Source organism: Macaca mulatta, chromosome 2, assembly GCF_049350105.2.
Source record: "Macaca mulatta isolate MMU2019108-1 chromosome 2, T2T-MMU8v2.0, whole genome shotgun sequence".
In the NCBI taxonomy this organism is placed as follows: Eukaryota; Metazoa; Chordata; class Mammalia; order Primates; family Cercopithecidae; genus Macaca; species Macaca mulatta.
In genome coordinates, this window is record NC_133407.1 from 111,573,303 (window position 1) to 111,600,113 (window position 26,811).

Here is a 26,811-nt window from a genome sequence, read left to right on the forward strand (position 1 = left end):
AACAACAACAACAACAACACAGTAACACTCCTCAAAAAAGTTGTCTCTAATTTCTCTCCTCCCATTTTCTTTTTTTTTTTTTTTTTTTTGAGACGGAGTCTCGCTCTGTCGCCCAGGCTGGAATGCAGTGGCCGGATCTCAGCTCACTGCAAGCTCCGCCTCCCGGGTTTACGCCATTCTCCTGCCTCAGCCTCCCGAGTAGCTGGGATTACAGGCGCCCGCCACCTCGCCCGGCTAGTTTTTTGTATTTTTTAGTAGAGACGGGGTTTCACCGGGTTAGCCAGGATGGTCTCGATCTCCTGACCTCGTGATCCGCCCGTCTCGGCCTCCCAAAGTGCTGGGATTACAGGCTTGAGCCACCGCGCCCGGGCCTCTCTTCCCATTTTTTCTTGGACTCACTCTCATCAGACATTGATCTTCCCCACTCCATGGAAGCGGCTTTTTTTTTTTTTTTTTGAGATGGAATCTCGCTCTGTCGCCCAGGCTGGAATGTAGTGGCACTCTCGATTCACTGCAACCTCCGCCTCCCGAGTTCAAGTGATTCTCCTGCCTCAGCCTCCCGAGTAGCTGGGATTACAGGCACCCCCCACCACGCTTGGCTAATTTTTGTATTTTTAGTAGAGACGGAGTTTCACTGTGTTGGCTAGGCTGGTCTCAAACTCCCCACCTCAAGTGATCCGCCCACCTTGGCCTCCCAAAGTGCTGGGATTACAGGCGTGCGCCACCATGCCCAGGTGGAAATGGCTTTTGTCAAGTTCTCCAGGGACCTTCATTTTGCTGAATGGGGACCAATTTGCAGTCCTTACTTTACTCCACCCAGCAGCCACCTATTATCCTCATTGCGTGCTTGGCCACTCCTAGAAACATTTGCTTTGATTGGTTTTCAGAGCACCGCTCTCAGATTTTCCTCCTCTTTCCAGTTGCTCCTAAAAAAGTTAAAAAAAAAAAAAAAAAAAAAAATGATGCCGTGGAGAGGTCATGATGGAGGGAACCCATTGGCCCGTGAAGGTGGGAAGCAGGCATCCAGGCATAGCAGGAGAGGACAGCCCTGGACTTCCTGCAGGAGCTGGGAGCTCCTTCAGGGCACTATGGTCCCTTGTTCCCAGCAGTCGCCTAGAGCCTGGCTCATGGCGGCAAGCAGAAATGTTTGTGGAGTGAATAAAGAATAAGACTTTGAATGTTATCCTGAAGGCAGTGGATTTAGAAAGAGTCTCTGAGAAGCCATCATTCCTCCCCTGCTTTTCCCCATGGAAGATAGACTGGATTATGGCTTGGGGTGGTGAGATGGGTTCCTAGGATTCTTTTCTCTTCCCAGAAGGTTGGGGAAGGACTTTTTATCCCACTCTTCCCATTGGAGGGCATTGATGTAGCACCCAGGAAGGCCACCAGAGGGCACTATTTTCCCAGGAGACCATTATTTGAGAAAGAATTGAGAGTTGCTTGTAGAAAACAATAAAGCTTAGCACATGTGTGAGAAACCAAATACAGCCCTCTTTCTGGGATGTTTCCAGAGCCTTCTTCAAGGTGGGACATGCTCAGGGCCAAGAGCCTTACACCTGTGTTGTTGGTCTCAGCTGGCCCTGTATCTTATGTCACAGCCTCCTTTTTTTTGGAGACAGGATCTCACTCTGTCGCTGAGGCTGGAGTGCAGTGGTACAATCTCTTGGCTCACTGAAGCCTCAACCTCCTGAGCTCAAGTGATCCACCCCGCTGGCCTTCCCAAAGTGCTGGGATTACAGGTGTGAGCCACTGCATCTGGCCTGTGGCAGCCTCTTGACGACTCTTGGTCTCAGTTGTACCCCTCTAGAAAACGGGAGTAATGGCCCGTGGCCGGTCTCCCACACAGAGGCATCAGCAAGAGAAAACATAGCAAGTAGTAGAGATAGTGTTTGGAAGTTTGAAATAAAATATACCGGAGAAATTCGAGGGGTTGGCCAGGTGTGGTGGCTTATGCCTCTAATCCCAGCATTTTAGGAGGCTGAGGCAGGAGGATCACTTGAGCCTAGGAGTTTGAGACCAGCCTGGTTAACAACGAGACTCCATCTCAATATTTAAAAAGAAAAAGAAAAAGAAATTCGAGGGGTTGCGAATCCTCACTGTCCCCCGCACCCCACCCCTGTGCTAATTGTGTTTCTGCATGTATGGTTAGTTCATTCCTCTTTATTGACACACACTACTGAGTGTATGATGCTACAGTCATGAACACTGTTTTTTGTTTTTGTTTTTTTTGAGATGGAGTCTCGCCCTGTTGCCCACGCTGGAGTCAGTGGCACGATCTCGGCTCACTGCAAGCTCCGCCTTCGGGTTCACACCATTCTGCCTCTGCCTCCCGAGTAGCTGGGACTACAGGCCCCTGCCACCACGCCTGGCTGATTTTTTTTTTTTTTTTTGTATTTTTAGTAGAGACAGGGTTTCACCATGTTAACTAGGATGGTCTCGATCTCCTGACCTTGTGATCCACCTGCCTCGGCCTCCCAAAGTGTTGGGATTACAGGCGTGAGCCACAACGCTCGGCCCTGAACACTGCTTTGAGTGGGTGTCCAATGTTAATGTTCTGTGGAAGGTGATTCCCCAGTAGGTGGAGGTGATAAGTTAGTTCAGAGCCAGTGGGCAGTGAATGGAGGCCACTGGGGCAGCAGGGAGCCATAATAAGTTCTGGAATAGGGTGAGGATTTCATTTCAAAGGGCTAAGTTTTCTTGTGAGGTTTCCTGGGGTCCTCCTTCTGGAAGGCAGAGTTCCTAGATAGCATCTGAGCTCTCCTTACAACTTATAGCTGGGTGCTGTGCCCCTGCACAGAACGGACTCAGAGGAGAGGAAACACCCTGTGCTGGGGGCTGGGAGGGGCTGGAAACCTGCACAAGCTGAACCTGTGCCGTGGTTGCTCAGTCCTGGCCTTTCTCAATCCTTGGGCCTCTGGTAGGTGAATTGTTCCTGAGTTCCTTCCTGTCCTGGTTGAGTTAGAGCCTCTTGCACCATCCTGCTGATGGCTGGTTGATATTAAGCAAAGTGCAGAGTGGGGAAGGGTAAAGGGATGGCAGGGTGGGGGTTGGAGGCATGGGTTTTAGAACCTATCCCTTTCTAGCCCTGAGCAATGCTTGCCCCAGAAGGAGTTGGGGCTAGCAACTCCTTCCAGCCTAAGATCCTTCCAGCCTAAGATCCAGACTCCAAGGCATGCCCTAGGCCTTCTGGGATGTTTGTGTGTTCTGTGAAAATGGGAACAGATTTGAAGAAATCAGGGTTAATCAGAGTGAAACAGGTTCCTTTTCTGTGGCATTACCCAGTGCCTTTAGCAAGTGGTGTATTGTGAGTCTTCAAGAAACAGCAAGAGGGAGGTTTCATATACTTCCTTGCATGAGGAACCCTTTTCACAGAGAATTTTGCAGACCGCTGTTCCATGGAACACACTGTAAGAAGTTTCCATTTCATCCAATGCGGCCCCCATGTTCATTTCACAGAGGAGGAAACAGGAATGTATAGAGGGGAAGGATCTTGCCCCTTGCCTCAGGCTGGGTTGGTGGTCTCCTGAGTGCACTGGGCCTCCCTCCGTTGTGTACACTCAGAGCCTTCCTGAGTGAGCATCGAGGTGGATGCTGCAGGGCTACTCCTCTTCCTCAACTTCATACCATTCTGTCATCTTCAGGGGGATCAAGACCCCACTCATGTGAGCTCAGGCTTGGCCATAGAAGACAGTGGGTATAGGAAGCAATGCTCTTTCCTGGGAAGACACCCCCACACATTACTAACGCTTACCTCCCTACCTCACAACTTTTTAAATTGAGTTGTAAATTACCTACCTCTATGATCATTGACCAATGTTCTAAATGGTGTAACGACCGCTGCAATCCAGACACAGAGCATTTTCATTGTCCCAAATGCTCCCTCACTCCCCCTTGCAGTTAGTCTCCTCTTCCTAACCGTGGTTCCTGGTAACCACTGACCTACGTTTTTTTTGTTTGTTTGTTTTTTGTTTTTTGAGATGGAGTCTCGTTCTGTCACCCAGACTGGAGTGCAGTGGCTCGATCTTGGCTCATCACAACCTCTGCCTCCCAGGTTCAAGCGATTCTCCTGCCTCAGCCTCCTGAGTAGCTGGGACTACAGGCATGTGCCACAACACCCGGCTAATTTTATTTTATTTTATTTTTTGAGACGGAGTTTCCCTCTTACTGCCCAAGCTGGAGTGCGATGGCGCGATCTCAGCTCACCGCAACCTCCGCCCCCAGAGTTCAAGCGATTCTCCTGCCTCAGCCTCCCGAGTAGCTGGGGATCACAGGCATGCGCCACCACACCCGGCTAATTTTGTATTTTTAGTAGAGACAGGGTTTCTTCATGTTGGTCAGGCTGGTCTTGAACTCCCGACCTCAGGTGATCTGCCCACCTCGGCCTCCCAAAGTGCTAGGATTATAGGCGTGAGCCACTGCGCCCAGCCCCTACTTTCTATCACTATAATTTTGTCCTTTCTGGACATTTCATATGAATAGAATCATCCCATATGTGACCTTTGCATCTGGCTTATTTCACTTAGTGCAATGTTTATGAGGCTTATTTGTGTTTCTGCATGTATGGTTAGTTCATTCTTCTTTATTGACAAACAGCATTCCATTGAATTGATATACCACAGTTTCATGGACATGTTGATGAATATTTTGGTTGTTCCTGCCTTTTGACTGTTATGAAAAAGTTGTTATGGGCCAGGCATGGTGGCTCATGCCTGTAATCCCAGCACTTTGGGAGGCCGAGGCGGGTGGATCACAAGGTCAGGAGATCGAGACCATCCCAGCTAACATGGTAAGACCCCTGTCTCTACTAAAAATACAAAAAAATTAGCCAGGCATGGTGGCGGGTGCCTGTGGTCCCAGCTACTCGGGAGGCAGAGGCAGGAGAATGGCATGAACCCGGGAGGTGGAGCTTGCAGTGAGCCAAGATTGTGCCACTGCACTCCAGCCTGCGCAACACAGCAAGACTCTATCTCCAAAAAGAAAAAAGAAAGAAAAGAAAAGAAAAATTTGCTATGTACATTTTTCTTTTCTTTTCTTTTTCTTTTTAGACAGAGTCTCGCTCTGTCACCCAGGTCAGAGTGCAGTGGTGCTATCTTGGCTCACTGCAAATCTCTGCCTCCCGGGTTTAAGGGACTCTTCTGCCTCAACCTCCCAAGTAGCTGGGACTACAGGAGCATGCCACTACGCCCAGCTAATTTTTGTATTTTTAGTAGAGATGGGGTTTCACCATGTTGGCCAGGCTGGTCTTGAACTCCTGACCTCAGGTGATCCACCCACTTTGGCCTCCCAAAGTGCTAGGATTACAGGCATGAGCCATCGCACCTGGCCTGTACATTCTTTTTTTCTTTTCTTTTTTTGGAGACAGAGTCTCACTCTGTTGCCCAGGCTGGAGTGCAGTGGAGAGATTCTCCTGCCTCGGCCTCCTGAGTAGCTGGGATTACAGGTATGTGCCACCATGCCCAGCTAATTTTTTGTATTTTTAGCTGAGGCAGGAGAATCACTTGAACCCAGGAGGCAGAGGTTGCAGTAAGCTGAGATCATGTCACTGCACTCCAGCCTGGGTGACAGAGCAAGACTCCGTCTCAAAAAAAAAAAAAAAAAAAGAAAAGAACTGTTTGGTGGGTGACTGTTTCTGCTGAGCAAGACCCTACCTTGGAGGCCACCTCTGCTGTACTGGGGAGAGATTTCCCAAGAAGGGGAGGAGGAAGTACTCTTCTCTCTGTAGCCCTATCAGCGAGTTTGAAAATAACCCTCAAGGCAGCACTGGGGCCCTTCCCATCACTAAGGCAAAAACCTAAGTCCTTGGGGGTTGTCATGGTAACAACACCGTAAGAGGGTACCCATGTCCTGTTCATGGACATGCTGCACATGGACTCTGGCCACCTGTGCCAGGACATGATGTGTGCGTGGGGTTCCTCTACAGTCTCCCTCATCCCTGCTCAGGGCACTCCTGTGAGTTCAAGGCAGGGGTCACCACTGTTCCCATTTGGTGGAGGAGGAAACTGAGGTAGAGGGGGTTGTCCAGCGCCCCAGAGGGAGATCCTAGTGGGTCAGGTCTCTTTCAGCTGAGTCTATGCTCTGGCTGCCCTGTCTCTCTGGGGTGGAAACTATCCCCCTGCACCTCATCCTTCAGCACCACAACCCCCACCACAACCCTCTTCATCTTTAACCTCTTTCCCATTTTCTCTTCCATAGCTCCTCTGGTCAAGAGATTGAGATTCAGCTTTCATGGATGTATTAGAAATCAAGGCTGGGCACAGTGGCTTTAACACTTGTAATCTCAGCACTTTGGGAGGCCGAGGCAGGCAAATCACTTGAGCCCCAGAATTCAAGACCAGTCTGGGCAATAGTGAGACTCCCTCTCTATGAAAAAAATAAAAATAAAAATAGCTGGGTGTGGTGGAGTGCACCTGCGGTCTCACACCCTAGAGAGACTGAGGCAGGAGATTGCTTGAGCCCAGGAGTTAGAGGCTGCAGTGAGCTGTGATCACACCACTGCACTCCAGCCTGGCAACAGAGCAAAGCCCTGTCTAAAAAAAAAGAAGAAAAGAAAAATCAAGAGGTTGACTCTGACTTGGCCAGGGCTAGCGGCTGCTGAATGTCCGTGAAAGCTCAACACCCTCGTGGCGGTGGCATGGCCTCCAGGTCTCCAGGCTGGCCAGCTCGCTCCCACCCATGCACGTGCTGCACTCTACACTGAATTAGTTGCTGCTCATGGAATCTGTGGTGATCTTCTCACCATCATACCTTGGCTCACACCGTCCCCACCTGCTGTGCTTTCACCCACACAATGTCCTACCTGGCCCTGGGGGCAGCAGTACTGCCTTCCACGGTCTCTCACACAGCAGCCCTCCCTGTCTAATAGAAACATTGTCTTCTTGATCATCTAGCCAAATGGTGAGCTCCCCAGGGCGGTGACTCCTTCCGAATCGCCTCTGTGGCCACCGTAGTACACGTGGCCCAAGGCCTAAGAATCAAAAGACCTTGGGACATTTTGGAAACACACATAGAGCCAGCTTGCTGGTCGCTGTCTCTGGGGAGTGGGTCTGGGCTTAGACTCATTTTTCACTGTGTACCCTTTCTTAGTATTTGGGTTTTTCACTAGGCTTCTTGTATATTTCTTTTCGTAATAGGAAAGGAAGAAAGACTCATAGTAAAGTGGGATGGGGCTTCTCTCAGGAACCACAGGGAACCCTCAACTCTGGTGGCCCCAGCTTTGCCAGCTGTGCAAGCCACTTATCTCTGCCCCATCACCCTTCCACAGGCAGTACCTGGCCTTTCAGGGAATCTTGCCCCTCCAGGCCCCTCACTGCCCCTCCCCACAGGCGAGTCCTGGATTTTTTTTTTTTTTTTTTTGAGACAGAGTCTGGCTCTGCCACCCAGGCTGGAGTGCAATGGCCGGATCTCAGCTCACTGCAAGCTCCGCCTCCCGGGTTCACGCCATTCTCCTGCCTCAGCCTCCCGAGTAGCTGGAACTACAGGCGCCCGCCACCTCGCCCGGCTAATGTTTTGTATTTTTAGTAGAGACGGGGTTTCACCGTGTTAGCCAGGATGGTCTCGATCTCCTGACCTCGTGATCCACCCGTCTTGGCCTCCCAAAGTGCTGGGATTACAGGCTTGAGCCACCGCGCCCGGCCGAGTCCTGGATTTTATTACCCTGAATTTGCTGCTTCTGCTTGTCCTCCTCTTCTTCCTTCTTCCCTCATCCTTCCCCTCCTCTCCACTCTATTCCTCTTTCTTGTTCTCCGCCTCCTTCTTTAAAATTATTATAACTGTTATTAAAGGATATAGTCTTCTTATGAAAAAAATCCAAACAGTCTGGGCGCAGTGGCTCACACCTGTGATCCCAGCAGTTTGGGAGGCCAAGGTGGGCAGATCACCTGAGGTCGAGAGTTTGAGACCAGTCTGACCAACGTGGAGAAACCCCGTCTCTACTAAAAATACAAAGTTAGCCGGGCATGGTGGCACATGCCTGTAATCCCAGCTACTTGGTTCAAGCGATTCCCCTGTGTCAGCCACCCAAGTAGCTGGGATTACAGGCATGCACCACCATGCCCGGCTAATTTTGTATTTTTAGTAGAGACGGGGTTTCTCCATGTTGGTCAGGCTGGTCTCAAACTCCCGACCTCAGGTGATCTGCCCACCTTGGCCTCTCAAAGTGCTGGGATCACAGGCGTGAGCCCCTGTGCCTGGCAAAAACAAACAAACAAACAAACAACAACAACAACAAAAAACATAAGTTTTGATTGAGCCAGGTGTGGTGGTTCATGCCTGTAATCCTAGCACTTTGGTAGCCTCAACTTCCTGGGCTCAATTGATCCTCGTATCTCAGTCCCTAGTTGCTGGGACTGTCAGAGGCATTTAAACCAAAGCAACTCCATCTTAAATTGGAGCTAGGTAAAATAAGGCCAAGACCTACTGAGCTGCATTCCCAGATGGTTAAGGCATTCTAAGTTACAGAATGAAATAAGAGGTTGACACAAGATACGGGTCATAAAGACCTTGCTGGGGCCGGGTGCGGTGGCTCACATCTGTAATCCCAGCACTTTGGGAGGCCCATGCAGGCAGATCACCTGAGGTCAGGAGTTTGAGGCCAGCCTGACCAACACGGAGAAACCACATCTCTACTAAAAATACAAAATTAGCTGGGCGTGGTGGCACGCGCCTGTAATCCCAGCTACTTGGGAGGCTGACGCAGGAGAATCGCTTGAACCTGGAGGCAGAGGTTGCAGTGAACTGAGATGGCGCCATTGTACTCCAGCCTGGGCAACGAGAGTGAAACTCTGTCTCAAAAAACAAAAAACAAAAAAAAAAAACCTTGTTGATGAAACAGGTTGCAGTAAAGAAGCCGGCTAAATCCCACCAAAACCAAGATGGCTATCACTGCTACACTCCCACCAGCTCCATGACAGTTTACAAATGCCATGGCACTGTCAGGAAGTTACCCTATATGGTCTAAAAAGGGGAGGCATAAATAATCCACCCCTTGCTTAGTATATCATCAAGAAAGAACCATAACAATGGGCAACCAGTGGCCCTCAGGGCCGCTCTGTCGATGGAGCAGCAGGCTTTCTTTTATTCCTTTACTTTCCTAATGAACTTGCTTTTGCTTTGCTCTGTGGACTTACCCTGAATTCTTTCTTGTGCGATATCCAAGAACCCTCTTTTGGGATCCGAATCAGGACCCCTTTCCTGTAACATCTTTCTGGCAACGATGGAGGGACTATAGTGTGGAAACCCCCGACACAAAGGCTAACTGCGTAAGTGATGGGGTCTGGTAACATCTTTCTGGTGAACACTGAAGGGACAATATTGAAGAAACCCCCTGTCCCAAAGGAAATAGACCGCAGGACTAATTGGCAGACTTTGGGTAAGTAGGATGCCTATACCCGGGTAAAGAATGGGATTGGGTTAAAAGCCCAATTTAGGGGACTTAGAGTCTCTCCTAAGTCAGAGTGGGTTAGAGGCCCCTCTCTTAATAAAAGGCAGGAGGCTGGGTGCGGTGGCTCATGGCTATAATCCCAGCACTTTAGGAGGCTGAGGTGGGTGGATCACCTGAGTTCAGGAGTTCAAGACCCAGCCTGATCAACATGGGCGAAACCCCATGTCTACTAAAAATACAAGTAACCAGGTGTGGTGGCGTGAGGCTGTAATCCCAGCTACTCAGGAGGCTGAGGCAAGAGAATCACTTGAACCCAGGAGGCGGAGGTTGCAGTGAGCTAAGATCATGCCACTGCACTCCAACCTGGGCAACAAAACGAGACTCCGTCTCAAAAATAAATAATAAATAAATAAAAATAAAAGGCAAGAATGCTTGACTGACCTTGGGTTAGAGGCCCAACTTAGAAGGGTTAGAGTTCCTTTAAGATTTAGGGAGTTGGAGGCTCCTCTCAGTAAAGTCCCTTTCAGCTAAGAACAGGTTTAGCACTACAGGATGTAAACTGCTCTTCTCTTTGGATTGATCTGCCTTGCACTCTTTGCTGATGGCTGTGGGTGACAGGCATGTACAGGATTGTGGGATACAGGGAGCATTTTCCTCCCTAAAAGGGAAACTTGAGAGCTGATGGGACTTCTGGAAAAGATCCCTTTGCTACTGACAAGTGGCCGCCTGAACTTTTCAGTGTCGCTGCAATGGGTGGATCTTTCTCTGGCCTCCCTGAGCACCTGCCTTCCCCACCCTGCCTCAGGCAATGCTTTCCTTTCTTTCTCTATGCAAATCAGTTGAATGAATGGTAAAAATCACTGTTTCATGTAAAGTTTGGATTACTGGAAAAAAGGATTTGTGAGGCTAGTCTTTAGACAGAGTTTTGCTGTTGTTGCCCAGAGTGAAATGAGCAGTGCAATGGCGTGATCTCGACTCACCGCAACCTCCGCCTCCCGGGTTCAAGTGATTTTCCTGCCTCAGCCTCCTGAGTAGCTGGGACTACAGGCACCACGTCTGGCTAATTTTGTACTTTTTTAATACAGACGGGGTTTCTCCATGTTGGTCAGGCTGGTCTTGAACTCCTGACCTCAGGTGATCTGCCTGCATGGGCCTCCCAAAGTGTTGGGATTACAGGCTTGAGCCACCATGCCGGGCCTGAGGCTAGTCTTAAACTGTAGCGAATCTGATGTGCTCTGTGTGTCTTTCTATATTGTTCTATCATGGAGAGGAGTACCTTAGGATAGAACATGGGCTTAGGATACCTGTGAGCTCGCTTTTCAAGACAGCCCAGCAAACTAGTCAGTCATGTGCTTGGGGAGCTTGACCTTGTAACCATGGGCCATGCTTTCTCTTTTCTTTTCTTTTTTTTTCGGTTATAGCAGCACTTTTATTTTTCCTTACACAATGACGTGTTCCTGGGGTCTGATGTTCTCACATAACAGTAGAAAACCAAAATTTGTTGTCATCTCTTTAAAGAATCGAGAATTGCATACAAAAAAAATCTTGCATAAATTACAAGGATGAATACATTTACAGGTGTAAATGCAAACTGCTTCCAACTCAAGGCAAGTAACAGCCCATGGTGTTCTGGCAGAAAACATCAGCTAAGAAAACTGGGTCCTATGGCTTGGACTTTCCAACCCTGACAGACCCGCAGGACAGAAACAACTGGTTCAGGAGCCCTTGCCAGCCTCTAGAGAAATCCCAGAACACTCAAGCCCTGACACATTAATACCCTGCACAGATTGGAGACTGCTGGCCACGCAGACTCACCAAGCCACAGACTTGTCTTCCACAAGCACGTTCTTACCTCAGCCACAAAGTGACCAAGCCACATGTACTAAAGGTTCAACTCAAAGATATGTACAGGGTATTAAACAAATACCAAGGGGAACAGTTAACTTGAATACAAGGTCAAAATCAGGAACAAGTTCTACAATCCAGTGCTGATATCAGATACAAGCTTCAAGGACAATTTCTTTTCGAAGGCTTATTCCAGTTTCGTGAGACTAGCATGAGGTGTATGCATTTGCCAAGGGCAAGTTTATACATCTGAATTAACCCGTGCAGCAAATGCTACGCATCTGCTCGGTCCATTTAGAAGCATTTGCAGTGGACGATGTAGGGGCCCAACTTGTCCTACTTCTGCTTGCTTATCCACATCTGCTGGAAGGTGGATAGTGAGGCCAGGTTGGAGCTGCCGATCCACACCGAGTACTTGCGCTCTGGGGGTGCAATGATCTTGATCTTCATGGTGCTCGGTGCCAGGGTGGTGATCTCCTTCTGCATCCTGTCGGCGATGCCTGGGTACATGTTGGTGCCTCTGGACAGCACCGTGTTGGCGTACAGGTCTTTGCGGATGTCCACATCACACTTCATGATGGAGTTGAAGCATCTCATGGATGCCACGAGGTTCCATGCCCAGGAAGGAAGACTGGAACAGTGCCTCCGGACACCGGAACTGCTCATTGCCGATGGTGATAACCTGGCCATCGGGCAGCTTGTAGCTCTTCTCCAGAAAAGAGGAAGATGCGGTGGTGGCCATCTTCTGCTCAAAGTCCAGGACAACGTAGCACAGCTTCTCCTTGATGTCGTGCACAATTTCCCATGGTGAAGCTGTAGCCATGCTCGGTGAGGATCTTCATGAGGTAGACGGTCAGGTCCCGGCCAGCCAGGTCCAGACGCAGGATGGCATGGGGGAGGGCGTAGCTCTCGTAGATGGTCACCGTGTGGGTGACCCCGTCTCCAGAGTCCATGACAATGCCAGTGGTGCGCCCAGAGGTGTAGAGGGACAGAACTGCCTGGATGGCCACGTGCATGGCTGGGGTGTTGAAGGTCTCAAACATAATCTGAGTCATCTTCTCTCTGTTGGTCTTGGGGTTCAGGGGGGCCTCGGTCAGCAGCACCGGGTGCTCCTCTGGGGCCACGGGCAGCTCGTTGTAGAAGGTGTGGTGCCAGATCTCCATGTCGTCCCAGTTGGTGACGATGCCATGCTCAATAGGGTACTTCAGGGTCAGGATGCTGCCCGTGCTCTGGGCCTCGTTGCCCACATAGGAGTCCTTCTGGCCCATGTCCACCATCACGCCCTGGTGTCGGGGGCATCCGACGATGGAGGGAAACACGGTTCGGGGGGCGTCGTCCCCAGCAAAGCCAACTTTGCACATGCTGGAGCCATTGTCAATGAGGAGCATGGCGATCTCTTCCATTGCGACCGGCGGAGGAGTAGGACGGTGGAGCGGCAGAAGAACAAGGTGCACGAGTTGGCGGTGGCAACTCGCTTTCTCTTTTCACAGTGGTGGCTGGATTCAATTTCTGGTTCAAATTCTGGTGCAATTTCTGGCTTGGAAAATGAGTCCTTTATCTTCTGTGTATTTATATGTATTATGTCTGTGATGTTTATATATGAAAGAGCTTTGATTAACTGGTTTAATAATAATAGGTGCTTAAATCAAATATCTTATCAGAAAAGTAAAAAGTGTAATGCCTTTTATTTAGTTCGTGTGACATTAGTAATCTTTGGGATATAAAAACAGCTGTAAAGATTATTGGTAAAATAAAAATGTCTTCAAAATTGTAATCATTTGTTCTAAATTAGGCAGGTCAAATATTAGGTTTGCTAAATGCTTTAAGGTCATAAACTGCTTCTTTGACTTTGAAAATTGTTCAATTTACCTACTTTGGAGCATTAGATTCTAGATAAGGCCTGGGGACATGTGGAGTTAGCCATGTCCCCTAGCTATGCTGGAAAGAGTCAGCCCTTATCTGCACTTCTGTCTGATGTCCTAGGCTCCACACCTAGTACATAATTAAAATCCCAAACTTACCAAGGTTTTTGTCGCCCAGGCTGGAGGGCAATGGCACAATCTCAGCTCACTGCAACCTCTGCCTCCCGGGTTCAAGCGATTCTCCTGCCTCAGCCTCCCAAGTAGCTGGGACTACAGGCACATTCCACACGCCCAGCTAATTTTTGTATTTTTAGTAGAGATGGGGTTTCTCCATGTTGACCTCAGGTGATCTACCCGACTCAGCCTCCCAAAGTGCTGGGATTACAAGCATGAGCCACTGGGCCCAGCCATGATGATCTGCTCTTTAACAAAAATTTGTAAAGGGTTATAAAAGGTTTATGAAAATCTTACCTTATGGTCAAACTGATTAAGATTAAAATACATTTGTTATAAGGTTTTATTAAGAATTGGGTTTGCCGGGTGTGGTGGCTCACGGCCTGTAATTCCAGCACTTAGGGAGGCCAAGGCGGGCAGATCATGAGGTCAGGAGTTCAAGACGAGCATGGCCAATATGGTGAAACCCCATTTCTACTAAAAATACAAAAATTAGCCGGGTATGGTGGCAGGCACCTGTAATCCCAGCTACTCGGGAGGGTGAGGCAGGAGAATCGCTTGAACGCGGGAGGCAGAGGTTGCAGTGAGCTGAGATTGCGCCATCGCACTCCAGCCTGGTGACAGAGCAAGACACCATCTCAAAAAAAAAAAAAAAAAAAGAAAGATAAATTGGGTTTGACATCAATAATGCATTAATGCAACAGTGACATTTGGCTTATTTGGTATAAAAGTCATACAAGGCCGGGCGCAGTTACTCACGCCTGTAATCCAAACATTTTGGGAGGCCGAGGCAGGCAGATCATCTAAAGTCGGGAGTTTGAGACCAGCCTGACCAACATGGAGAAACCCCGTCTCTACTAAAAATACAAAAATGAGCCGGGCGTGGTGCCGCATGTCTGTAATCCCAGCTACTCGGGAGGCTGAGGCAGGAGAATTGCTTGAACCCAGGAGGCAGAGGTTGCGGTGAGCTGAGATCATACCATTTCACTCCAGCCTGGGCAACAAGAGCGAAACTCTGTCTCAAAAAAAAAAAATCATACAAAAGCATTGTCAAATAAAAAATGGTGTTTGGTTTTCTTTGGGCTGTATTTGTATAAATATGTTATTGGTATGTGGTCCCAAATTATGGAAAACTCCTATAATTCTGATATGGCTTAGTGTTTGTTATTAATAATTATAATTGTTACATAAAATCATTGTATGCCACAGAGGTAAAGAAATTTCTTTTTTTTTCCTTTTCTTTTTTTTTGAGATGGATTCTCGCTCTATCGCCTAGCTAGAGTGCAGTGGCGTGATCTTGGCTCACTGCAATCTCCACCTCCCGGGTTCAAGCGATTCTCCTGCCTCAGCCTCCCGAGTAGCTGGGACTACAGGTGCGCCACCACACCCAACTAATTTTTGTATTTTTAGTAGAGACGGGGTTTCACCATGTTAGCCTGGATGTTCTCGATCTCCTGACCTCGTGATCCACCCAACTTGGCCTCCCAAAGTGCTGGGACTACAGGCGTGAGCCACTACGCCCTGCTTGTCAATTGTGGTTTGTTGTTGTTGTTGTTGTTGTTGTTTTTTAATTTTTATTATTTTTTTTTGTTTTTGTTTTTTGAGACGGAGTCTCGCTCTGTCGCCCAGGCTGGAGTGCAGTGGCGCGATCTTGGCTCACTGCAAGCTCCGCCTCCTGGGTTTACGCCATTCTCCTGCCTCAGCCTCCTGAGTAGCTGGGACTACAGGTGCCCGCCACCACGCCCGGCTAATTTTTTTGTATTTTTAGTAGAGACGGGGTTTCACCGTGGTCTCGATCTCCTGACCTTGTGATCCGCCCGCCTCGGCCTCCCAAAGTGCTGGGATTACAGGCGTGAGCCACCGCGCCCGGCCGTTGTTGTTGTTTTTGAGATGGAGTCTCGCCCTGTTGCCCAGGCTGGAGTGCAGTGGCAAGATCTCAGCTCACTGCAACCTCCATCTCCCGGATTCAAGCGATTCTCCTGCCCTAGCCTCCCGAGTTGCTAGGATTACAGGCATGTGCCACCACGCCTGGCTAATTTTTGTATTTTTAGTAGAAATGGGGTTTCACCATGTTGGTCAGGCTGGTCTCAAACTCCTGACCTTGTGATCCGCCTGCCTCGGCCTCCCAAAGTGCTGGGATTACAGGCGTGAGCCACTGCACCCGACCCAATTGTGTTTTTAATAGTGGCTGTCCTAAGACGTTTTGTCATCCACAAACAATTGTCTTGTTTGAATCTTCTTGAAAAGGTGGTTTTGACTGGGCTGATGGCTCACACCTGTAATCCCAGCCCTTTGGGAAGCCGAGGTGGCCGGATCACTTGAGGTCAGGAGTTCAAGACCAGCCTGGCCAACATGGTGAAACCCTGTCTCTACTAAAAATACAGAAATTAGCTAGGTATGGTGGCATGTGCCTGTAATCCCAGTTACTCAGGAGGCTGAGGCAGGAAAATTGCTTGGGCCCAAGAAGTGGAAGTTGCCGGGCACAGTGGCTCAAGCCTGTAATCCCAGCACTTTGGGAGGCCGAGATGGGCGGATCACGAGGTCAGGAGATCGAGACCATGCTGGCTAACACGGTGAAACCCCGTCTCTACTAAAAAATACAAAAAGTTAGCCGGGCGAGGTGGCGGGCGCCTGTAGTCCCAGCTACTCGGGAGGCTGAGGCAGGAGAATGGCGTGAACCCAGGAGGCGGAGCTTGCAGTGAGCTGAGATCCGGCCACTGCACTCCAGCCTGGGCGACAGAGCGAAACTCCATCTCAAAAAAAAAAAAAAAAAAAAAAAAAGAAGTGGAAGTTGCAGTGAGCCAAGGTGACGCCACTGCACTCCTACCTGGGTGACAGAGCAAGATTCCATCTTGGAAAAACAACAACAAAAAAGGTGGTTTTAGGCTGGGCATGGTAGCTCACACGTTTAACCCCAGCACTTTGGGAGGCCGAGGCTGATGGATCACCTGAGGTCAGGAGTTTGAGACCAGCCTGGCTGACACGGTGAAACCCCATCTCTACTAAACATACAAAAAATTAGCCGGGCATGGTGGCAAATGCCTGTAATCCCTGTTACTCGGGAGGCTGAGGCAGGAGAATTGCTTGTGCCCAGGAGGCGGAGGTTGCAGTGAGCCGAGACTGCACCATTGCACTCCAGCCTAGGCAACAAGAGTGAAACCCCATCTCAAAAAAAAAAAAAAAAGAAAGGAAAAAAAGGTGGTTTTATAATCAACTGTAGAACTTTAACAGGTGTTTTCTTTTTTTTTTTTTAATTTTTTTAAATTTTTTCAGATGGAGTCTTGCTCTGTCACTGAGGCTGGAGTACAATGGCATGATCTTGGGTCATTGCAATATCCGCCTCCTGAGTTCAAGCCATTCTCCTGCCTCAGCCTCCCGAGTAGCTGGGATTACAGGCACACGCCACCATGCCTGGCTAATTTTTGTATTTTTAGTAGAGACAGGGTTTCGCCATGTTGGCGAACCTGGTCTTGAACTCCTGACCTCAGGTGATCCACCTGCCTCAGCCTCCCAGACTACTGGGATTATAGGCGTGAGCCACCGCACCCAGCCAACAGGTGTTCTTAAATGCAGGTTTCTGATAACTTTGGAAATTGTGACATTAGAATAGTGGAAAAAACTTTCAGAACTCTCGAGGAGAACTGAAATGTTCATGAATATCAAACAAATGTTAACTGAATGGACTAAACTAATAGAAATCTAAAGTAATCTTTTTAACTTTTTGCTTAAAATGCTGGTGATTCTTGGCCGGGCGCGGTGGCTCACGCCTGTAATCCCAGCACTTTGGGAGGCCGAGACGGGCGGATCACGAGGTCAGGAGATCGAGACCATCCTGGCTAACACGGTGAAACCCCGTCTCTACTAAAAAATACAAAAAACTAGCCGGGCGAGGTGGCGGGCGCCTATAGTCCCAGCTACTCGGGAGGCTGAGGCAGGAGAATGGCGTGAACCCGGGAGGCGGAGCTTGCAGTGAGCTGAGATCCGGCCACTGCACTCCAGCCTGGGCGACAGAGCGAGACTCCGTCTCAAAAAAAAAAAAAAAAAAAAAAAAAAATGCTGGTGATTCTTTATTTTGTTTTTCAGAATCGAGGAAACTTCTTTTGTGCTATTTACAGCTTGTAGCAACTAAGTAAAGTATACTCCTGTGAACAAAATTTGGAGCATATTTGTTTTTCTCCACCCAATTTCTCCAGAATTTGGAAACTAGTTGTGCGTATTTTTAACTTACGGCAGTATAGTTATTTGCAAAAGTGCAATAAGAATCTGTTTTCTTTTGCAACAGGACACATTTGGAACAACTGGTTATTTTACCAAGGCTTTGACTGGAATGGTGTGCTTTCCTTTAAGGAATCAAACTTGACTTGTAAAGCCAGTAAAAGCCGCTTAGGGAACTGGTCTCACCCCTCGTCTACAACAGTCTTTGTACAAGGTTTCTGACCTATAAGTAAAGAATGTCACTTCTAACAGGTCCAGGAGCCCCAAGTTATCTTGGGACCCCAAGAAGAGAGTAATTTACCTAACTCATGGATACAAACCCATGGCGGTGCTCAGCTCTAAAAAAGTCTTATCTAAAATTCCTTCTATTAAACAGAGTTCGATCAAAGCCAATTTAAAAAGAGCTTATGTGAAAAATAATTATTCTTGCTGCACTATACAAATAATCAGGCCAAGTATAAGAAAACAAATTGGTCTTACTATGATTTGTCTTTAGTAAAAATGGGAAACTGGAGAGAGAAATTATGTTTCAAAAACTATGGTATACTTGTTATTAAATTTTAGTCTCATCAGTTATTTTTAAGTTTGTTTCTGCAATTTAGGCTAACCTTGCTTATTCCTGGGACCCAACCGGTGATCTCTAACTGCTGCTCAGAAAAAACAAGAGGGATGCATAATGTAAACATCCGGATCAATATTCTATTTCTGGGTACATTGCAATGAGCTAGCAACTCCATATCAGCTTGATTCCAACAGTTGCCCAGTTCATGGAGAGCTTTCTAATTTAGTTTACTTGGATAATTTTACTTATTTTGTTTTACCACTGTGGAATATTGCTGTTGTATTCTTTGTGTAGGAATGCAGAACAAGCTTACTCAACATTTTCTTTTTTCTTTTCTTTTTTTTTTTGAGACAGGGTTTCGCTCTTGTTGCCCAAGCTGGAGTGCAATGGTGCGATCTCAGCTCACTGCAAACTCTGCCTCCTGGGTTCAAGCGATTCTCCTGCCTCAGCCTCCTGAGTAGCTGGGATTACAGGCGTGTGCCAACACACCTGGATAATTTTTGTATTTTTAGTAGAAACGGGGTTTCACAATGTTAGCCAGGCTGGTCTCGAACTCCTGACCTCAGGTGATCCACCCGCATCTGGCTCCCAAAGTGCTGGGATTACAGGCGTGAGCCACTGTGCCTGGCCCCTTACTCAACATTTTCCTAAATTGAACCCTTATTAATCTTTCAGATGTCACCTTTTGTCAGAACTCAAAACTTATGAATGGCCATCACCATACTGGTGCTTTCTGACTGAGCTCCTCTCTACTCTGAATACAAGAGACCCTCATAGTTAGGCAGGAATATCATCGCTGCTATGCAGCCTGAAGAAGTTACAGAACATGGATCTTCATCCTTCTGCAACCCTTAGGATTAAGGGTTCTCTTATAGAAGGGTGGGGGAAATTGTTAGAGATGTTTAAACCACAGCAGCTCCATCTTGAATAGGAGCTAGGTAAAATAAGGCTAAGACCTACTGGGCTGCATTCCCAGCTGTTCAGGCATTCTAAGTCATGGAAAAAGATAGGAGGTCAGCACGGGATACAGGACATAAAGACCTTGCTGATAAAACAGGCTGCAGCAAAGAAGCCGGCTAAATCCCACCAAAACCAAGATGGCCACGAGAGTGACCTCTGGTCATCCTCACTGCTATACTCCCACCAGCACCATGGAAGTTTACAAATGCCATGGCAACATCAGGAAGTTACCCTATATAGTCTAAAAAGGTGAGTCATGAATAATCCACCCCTTGGTTAGCATATCACCAAGAAATAACCCTAACAATGGGCAAGGGCTGCTCTGTCTATAGAGTGGCCACTCTTTTATTCCTTTACTTTCCTAATAAACTTGCTTTTGCTTTGCACTGAGGACTCGCCCAGAATTCTTTCTTGTGCAAAATTCAAGAACCCTCTCTTGGGCTCTCGATCAGGACCCCTTTCCTGTAACAGGACTACAGGCGCACACCATAACGCCAGCTAATCTTTTGTATTTTTTGCAGAGACAGTGTCTCCCTATGTTACCCAGGCTGATCCTGAACTCCTGGGCTCAAGTGATCCACTCTCCTTGGCCTCCCAAAGTGTTGGGATTACAAGCATGAGCCACTGTGCCCTGCCTGCCAAAACTTTTCTCTTTATTTCGAATGTGATGGAGAAGACAAGCATATTGCTTAAATAAGTCACACAGTGTGAGAGGCAGAGAGGCAAACCAATGATTCAAACCCATGTCTGCCTGACTTCCAGGGTCTAAGGTCCCAACTAGCCCTTGGGGATGGCTTCCTGCCCTGTTGAGAACACCTGCTATTAAGAACACCTGCTGTTTCTGCAGCATCCGTTATGGACCAGCCATGTCCCAAGTTCTTTACCCACACTGACTTATTTATTAGACCTCATCCTTTATCAAAACTCACCCAAGATCCGTGCTTTCCAAGGCCAGTTTTACAGAGGGGGAGATGGAGGCACAGAGAGGTTGCATGGCCACTTGTCCGAAGTTACAAAGCAAGCGTCAAAGCTGGGACTTGAACTCCCGCCCTTTGGCTCCAGTGTCCATGCTCTTGCACATTTTATAACGTGGCCTTCATCAGAAACAACCTCCTTAGAGCCTGCCCCATCTGTTCCACCCCAGGAGATCAGAAGACTCACCCACTTCCTTCACAAATTTTCCCAGTTTCTCCTCAGGGACATTGCCTCATGGGAAAGCTGAGAAAGACATTTTTGGAGCCTGGGATGCTCGTGTCTTTCCTGGCTCAACTTCTGGGGCCCTCTCTGAGGGGTGGGCTTGAGGGAATCCCGAGTGTCCCTTCTGAGCTTACAGGGCCGAGTGCCCATCTATCCACCCCATGCTGTGTGCCTCTGTGGTCCAGGGCACACTCAGAACCCAGAGAGCCCACAGTCTGAAGGAAGACAGACAAGCAAATGGACAAGGGGTCTCCCAGCCCCAGCCTCAGACCCCTTTTTCCTGCCTCGAGTCCTCCTGCTGCTCCTTCCCCCATCCTTCTCTGCTTGGCCCTCTCAGGACCAAAACAAAGTCTCATTTTAACTCCCACAGGAGCAGCTTATTGAGGATTTCCGCAGAATCCCCCAAGAGACACTGAGTACTTGCTTTGCAGTCACAATATTCTCACGCTGTTGAGACATTTCCCCCCACTCTTCTATAAGAGAATCCTTAATCCTAAGGGTTGCAGAGGGATGAAGATCCGTCTTCTGTAACTTCTTCAGGCTGCACAGCAGCGATGATATTCCTGCCTAAGTCTCATGCTTAGACTTCCACAGCTATTCTACAGTGGGGGAAGTGCTGAAACAATGGTGCACAGGGCCTAGGAGCCCTAGGCCAACTGAGCTAGGCTTTCCTGAAGAGGGGGGCCTTATTCAAGGAGGCTGGGATGAGGGTGGAAGGAGGGTGTTCCAGCTAAGGGAAGTTCCAGCCTGTTGTGTGTGGGCCCCAGGGAAGGCAAGTGTCTATGCCTGCATGGGTTCCAAGGGCACTGGTCTGGAGAGGAGGGCACAGGCCAGTTCTCCAAGTTCCCGGTTGCCCGTCAGGTTTGGGTGGCTGGAGGTGCTCCTAATTCTGCAGCAGGCAGAAGGAGCACTGGCATGGGGTTGAACCCCAGCATGGCCATGCCCCACCTGGGGCCTTGCCAAGCCCTTTTCTCCTTGTTCTCTGAGGGCCTCCGTTACACCTTCTGGACAATGGAAAGTTGAAATAGTCAGTGTTGTTTGTCACACGCTTGAATGTATGGGCTTAGAGCTCTTTCTTAATTTCTTTTTTTTTTTTTTGAGACAGAGTCTTGCTCTGTCACCCAGGCTGGAGTGCAGTGGCGCCATCTTGGCTCACTGCAAGCTCCGCCTCCTGGGTTCACACCATTCTCCTCTCTCAGCCTCTGGAATAGCTGGGACTACGGGGGCCTGCGACCACTCCCAGCTAACTTTTTGTATTTTTTAGTAGACACAGGGTTTCACTGTGTTAGCCAGGATGGTCTCGATATCCTGACCTCACGATCTGCCCACCTCGGCCTCCCAAAGTGCTGGGATTACAGGCGTAAGCCACTGCGCCTGGCCCTAAATTTCTTAAAGAAGATTTTACCAAACCAATAAATAAAGTCTTAAGTGCATGTTGTTATGTTTCCCAAACGATTTAAATCTCCATGATTTGAGGAATTCCTGAAGCCACTTCTTGAACCCCTTCCTGCTATGACTCTGTTTTCTGGTGCTGGTTGCAGGGCTACGGCCGTGTGACCTGTGTGGTCACACAGGGCCCCTGCACTCAGAAGGGTCCTGTACTTAGTTTAATGCTCTGTTTTTGAGGTCTTGAAACTCTTTATGATTTTTGAACAAAGGGCCCCACGTTTTCATTTTGCACTGGGTGCTGCAAATTACGTAGCCAGTCCTGGCAATAGTGGCTCCACACTCCCAACAACACAGGAATGGGCCCCTGGAGACCATTCTGTGAGTAACGTATTTCCCTCCACACTTGCCTAGAGTCTCCCTGGAGTCTTTGTTCCCGGTCTTAAGCAGCTGGAGGAGCAGGGGGCCAGCCTGGAGGGGAAGGAAGAGAGTTGGAGGTAGCACAGGGCAGAAGGGCACTTCTAGTCTAGCCTGTCAATACCGAGAGTGCAGCAGACTGAAAAGCTGTATTCCCAGCACCTCTTGCCATGCTGGACTGCAGGAGAGACACAGGGTTGGTCAGGGTGGTGTTTGGTGGGGTCAGAAGGGGACGGGGAGCACAGTTTAGAGAAATAGGAGGCCCCAGATCAGACCAAGAGACACTGTGAACTGGAGGCAGAGGTCTGAGTCCTGCCACCAGCCATGACTTAGCCAAGACCTGCCTCTCAAGGTAACTCTCCCACCTGGCTCTGGACCTCAGTTTCTTCCCTTGCCAAATGGGGCTGGTTACCCCTGCCCTGTCCTTCCAGGAGTGCTGTGAGCTCAAAGGAGGTGGACACACAGGAGCCCTTTGTGTCTTAGAGGACCACACACACAGGTCACATCTCTGGACTCAAGTGGCCAGACTCCACAGACACCATGGCCACGGTGCGGCTGGGAGGAGGCACAGAACATAATTTCCATTGGCTCCATTTCCCCAGCCACACCCCTCTCAGGGGTCCCAGTTTGAACTCAGATCTAGGTGGGACCTGGCCAAGGCTCCCCGCATGGTATTGTTACGATAACAACCCCAGAAATTAGTGTTGGGGCTTTTACTTTGGTGACAGGATGGATCCCAGAGGCCCTACACAATACTGTTGCTATGGGCAAGTTTGCTGGGAGATAACTCATTTCAAGGGGGCTGCCCTTGCCCATATAGGTGACCACCATGGCAGAGGCTCCTTGCCCAATGGAGAGAGCCCCCTGCTCCACCAGCTGTAGGGACAGCAGGCATCTTCCACTCACAGCCAGGGTTTGACATTGATCTACACGACTACCACTAGTTCCAGCTGTACCCACCCCCAGCAGCCTCCATCACCCATCACACCTCCTGGGTATCCATCGCCCTCCAACCTGCAATCTCAGCTCCTGAGGGCTCTTCTCTTGTGCTCTTGGCTTATTCGTTCTATTTCAGGAAGGAAAGAAAACCCTAGGGAGGGAAGTTGTCGCTGGAGATAGGATCAGTGGTTCTCAACTGGTGGTAAGGGGGCAGGAAGGCGGCCTGCAAAATCTCCTGAATTGCTTTTTGGAAATAAGCAAAAGCCAGGTGTCACTTGGATCTGAGTTCAAGTTGGGATCCCTGAGAGGGGTGGGGCTGGGGAAATAGAGTCAGTGGAAATTGTATTCTGATGTCTCCTCCTTTCTTCCTCCCAGGGAGATAGTCTCTTCCATCTTCACCTCTCAAAAGGCATACAGGTGGGCAGGGACCTGGGGAGCCACTGGATGGGGCAGTTTCCACCCTTCTAGGGCATCCATGAGCAGATGAACTGACCTCCACTGGGGACAAGCTGGGCTGTGGGAGGAATCACATGGTCCCCCCAGGAAAGGCGTGGGGATGTATGAGGCCTAACATGGAGTGCCCTGCCTTACTCTCTCCTCTTGGAAGTTGCACTCTGGAGGGTCTCCTGCTTGAAGCACATGGTCTCCTGGAGGCTGACCATGAGATCCCGGGGGGTTGCAAGTCTTTGTCCTGGCAGAGGAATGGAGAGATGCTTCCCAAAGCAGTCCCATGTCTAAGGGCAGGCCTTGCCCTCTCCATATTCACTTCCAGAGTGAAGGCCTACCCACAGGAACTGGCACCCAAACCCACCAGGCTGCCCCACAGCTGAGCTGGCCTGAGCCTGGTCCTCTTCTGGAAAGCTTGTGCATCCTCCAACTCAGCCTTGGCCTTCATCCGTGCCCAGCCCAACTTATTGTTCAACCCCAGACTCTGCTGAGAGAAGGTGGAAAAAGTTCTGTCACTGAAGTCAGGACATCTTGTTGCAGATCAGGCCTGGGCTGGGACAGGCTCCGAGGCTTCCAGCCCTAGCATTAGCAGCCCAGCTTATGTGGTCACCATGTCTCTGGTCCTGCACCCTGTGTGCTGTGTGCAATGGGGACTTTAAGAGATCTTTTGGCATGTATCAGGAGCCACCACGGTCCAAACCATAGTCCTGGTCCTTCCCTCTCATTCCTTGTTTGACCAACAGGAACTGTTCATTGCCCTTTGGAGTGGAGCAAGCAGTGAGGGGTACGGCAAGAGGGGAGGGGGCAGCCTCTGGCCCCCAGAAGCAGAACAATTCCTCAGAACAACTGGTCAGAGATAAGTGAGAGTAGGCCGGGCGCGGTGGCTCACACTTGTAATTCCAGCACTTTGGGAGGTTGAAGTGGGCAGATCATGAGGTCAGGAGTTCAAGACCAGCCTGGCCAACATGGTGAAACTCTGTCTCTACTAAAAATACAGAAAATTAGCCAGCCATGGTGGTGTGTGCCTGTAGTCCCAGCTACTTGGGAGGCTGAGGCAGGAGAATCACTGGAACCCAGGAGGTGGAGGTTGCAGTGAGCCTAAATGGGTCACTTAGAAAATTGATGCTGGGGCCAAGCGCGGTGGCTCATGCCTGTAATCCCAGCACTTTGGGAGGCCGAGGTTGGCAGATCATGAGGTCAGGAGATCGAGACCATTCTGGCTAACACGGTGAAACCCCGTCTCTACTAAAAACACAAAAAATTAGCCAGGCGTGGTGGTGGGCCCCTGTAGTCCCAGCTACTCAGGAGGCTGAGGCAGGAGAATGGCGTGAACCCGGGAGGTGGAGCTTGCAGTGAGCCGAGATCACGCCACTGCACTCTAGCCTGGGTGACAGAGCGAGACTCCATCTCAAAAAAAAAAAAAAAAAGAAAAAGAAAGAAAGAAAAAAAAGAGAAAATTAAATTGATGCTTGGCCTTTGGCTTGCGGGAATTTTTTGTCCAGTTATTTATTTTTTTTAAGTGTCCCTGGCATCCTTTGTGCTGGATGATGGCCTGGCTGGGCTTGCTTCTCTCTTAGGCTCCTTCTGGAATTTAGGATTCCTGCCCTCTGCAATCTCCTCACTTACCCACCTCCTGTGGTCTACTTAGACTCAGAACAAGCTCCAGTTTCCGGCTTGGGGCCCCCACTGAGTCTCTTGTGGACCACCGTCCCCTTTCCTCTGTCACTGTTTCCAACACTCTGCTTCCCTCCTGTCTCCTCATCCAGCCCCTGCTGGCCACCATGCCTTTGCTCAGGCTGTTCCCCTGGCTCTGACACTCTCCCTTCCATCTCAAGTCTGCCTTCTTCCTGGATTCCTCCCCTGACACTGTGGCCTCTGCCACTTCCCTTTATGCCTTCTCCTGCAGTAGGGGCAGCAGCAGTCTTGCCTGAACTAGATTGGTGTTGCCACGAAAGCTGCACCATGACCTCAGGGCTGCATATCTGCATGAGCAGCCCTGAGAGCTCCAATTCTGTTTTTTTTTTTTTTTTTTTTTGAGACGGAGTTTTGCTCCTCTTGCCCAGGCTGGAGTGCAGTGGCACAATCTCGGCTCACTGCAAGCTCCGCCTCCCAGGTTCACACCATTCTCCTGCCTCAGCCTCCTGAGTAGCTGGGACCCTAGGCCCCCACCACCATGCCCAGCTACTTTTTTGTATTTTTAGTAGAGACTGAGTTTCACCATGTTAGCCAGGATGGTCTCGATCTCCTGACCTCATGATCTGTCCACCTCGGCCTCCCAAAGTTCTGGGATTACAGGCATGAGCCACCATGCCCGGCCAGGAGATTTTTCTTAAACCTCTGAGAGCTTGCGTGATCTGGGGAAGGAGGAATCAAACATGGTTGGCATTAGCCCAGGCTGGGTGCTGGGGGCTGGGAGGGGTAGCATATTCCTGCCCAAGGTCAAGGCCTAGAGTTTCCTCTCCCTCCTCAGAGGAGGTGCAAATGTGGAGGGTCCAGAGGAGACTAGCAGCGAGGAGATGCCCCATGTTGGCCAGGAGGCCTGGGGGACTCTCCAGCCCTGTGCTTAGCTTGCTGTGTGATCCTGGGCATATCACTCAACCTCTCGGAGCCTTGGTTTCATCTCCAAGTTGGTCCTTCTTCCAGCTCAGATGCTGCTATTGTTCTAAGGCATTGGTTCTCAAACTTCACTGTGCATCAGAATCACCTGCAGGGCTCATTGAAACACAGATTGCTGGGCCTTAACCCCAGAGTTTCTGACTCAATAGGTCTAGGGTAAGGTCTCAGAATTTCCATTTCTAACAAGATCTCTGCTAATCTTTGTATTTTTACTAGAGATGGCATTTCACCATGTTGGCCAGGCTGGTCTCGAACTCCTGACCTTAGGTGATCCACCTGCCTCGGCCTCCCAAAGTGCTGGGATTACAGGCGTGAGCCACTGTGCCCGGCCTGGGTGTTAGTTTTTTTAGTTGTAAAAGTGGATGTGTACTCGTGTGTGAGTGTATGTGTGAAATTTGCAATTGCAATTCTCCTTGCTGTTGGTATACTCACCTAGGCACTAAATTCACAGGAGGCCATCTGCAGCTTCTCAATCCTCACCTCATGCCATGCCAAATTGAACTGTGAGGTTGTGGCCTGGGCTTACACATTCTTCCCAAGTGATTCCAGTGGACCAACAAGGATGGGAACCCCCTTGCTCTGTGGAGTTCAAGGCTCAGGGTGGTAAAGATGCTTGCAAAGGGCACTAAGTAGAGCAATGGCTCGGCTCACAGCCATGTAGTCAGTCTCTCAGGAGACTCCTCAGGGCTGAGATGAGTATAGAGGTCCCCAAAAGACCTGTCCAGCATGTGGCAGTCCAGCCCTGCAGCCCTTGCCCTTTGCTCTGAAGCCTCCCAGCCTGAAGTTCTAGCTTCTGGACCCACTCCTCTGCC

General features: G+C 49.4%; 1 protein-coding gene and 1 pseudogene across 1 annotated transcript in view; one reads left to right on the forward strand and one right to left on the reverse strand.

The window, feature by feature from the left end:
- Positions 1–11,374: 11,374 nt before the first annotated feature.
- LOC710533 (actin, cytoplasmic 2-like) lies at positions 11,375–12,757 on the reverse strand (annotated as a pseudogene).
- An 8,044-nt stretch (positions 12,758–20,801) lies between these two features.
- ZNF589 (zinc finger protein 589) overlaps positions 20,802–26,811 on the forward strand; it is a 96,260-nt gene continuing 90,250 nt past the window's right edge. The window contains exon 1 of the mRNA XM_077992492.1: positions 20,802–20,805. The gene's annotated coding sequence lies outside the window, so the exon portion shown is untranslated. The remainder of the gene's footprint in view (positions 20,806–26,811) is intronic.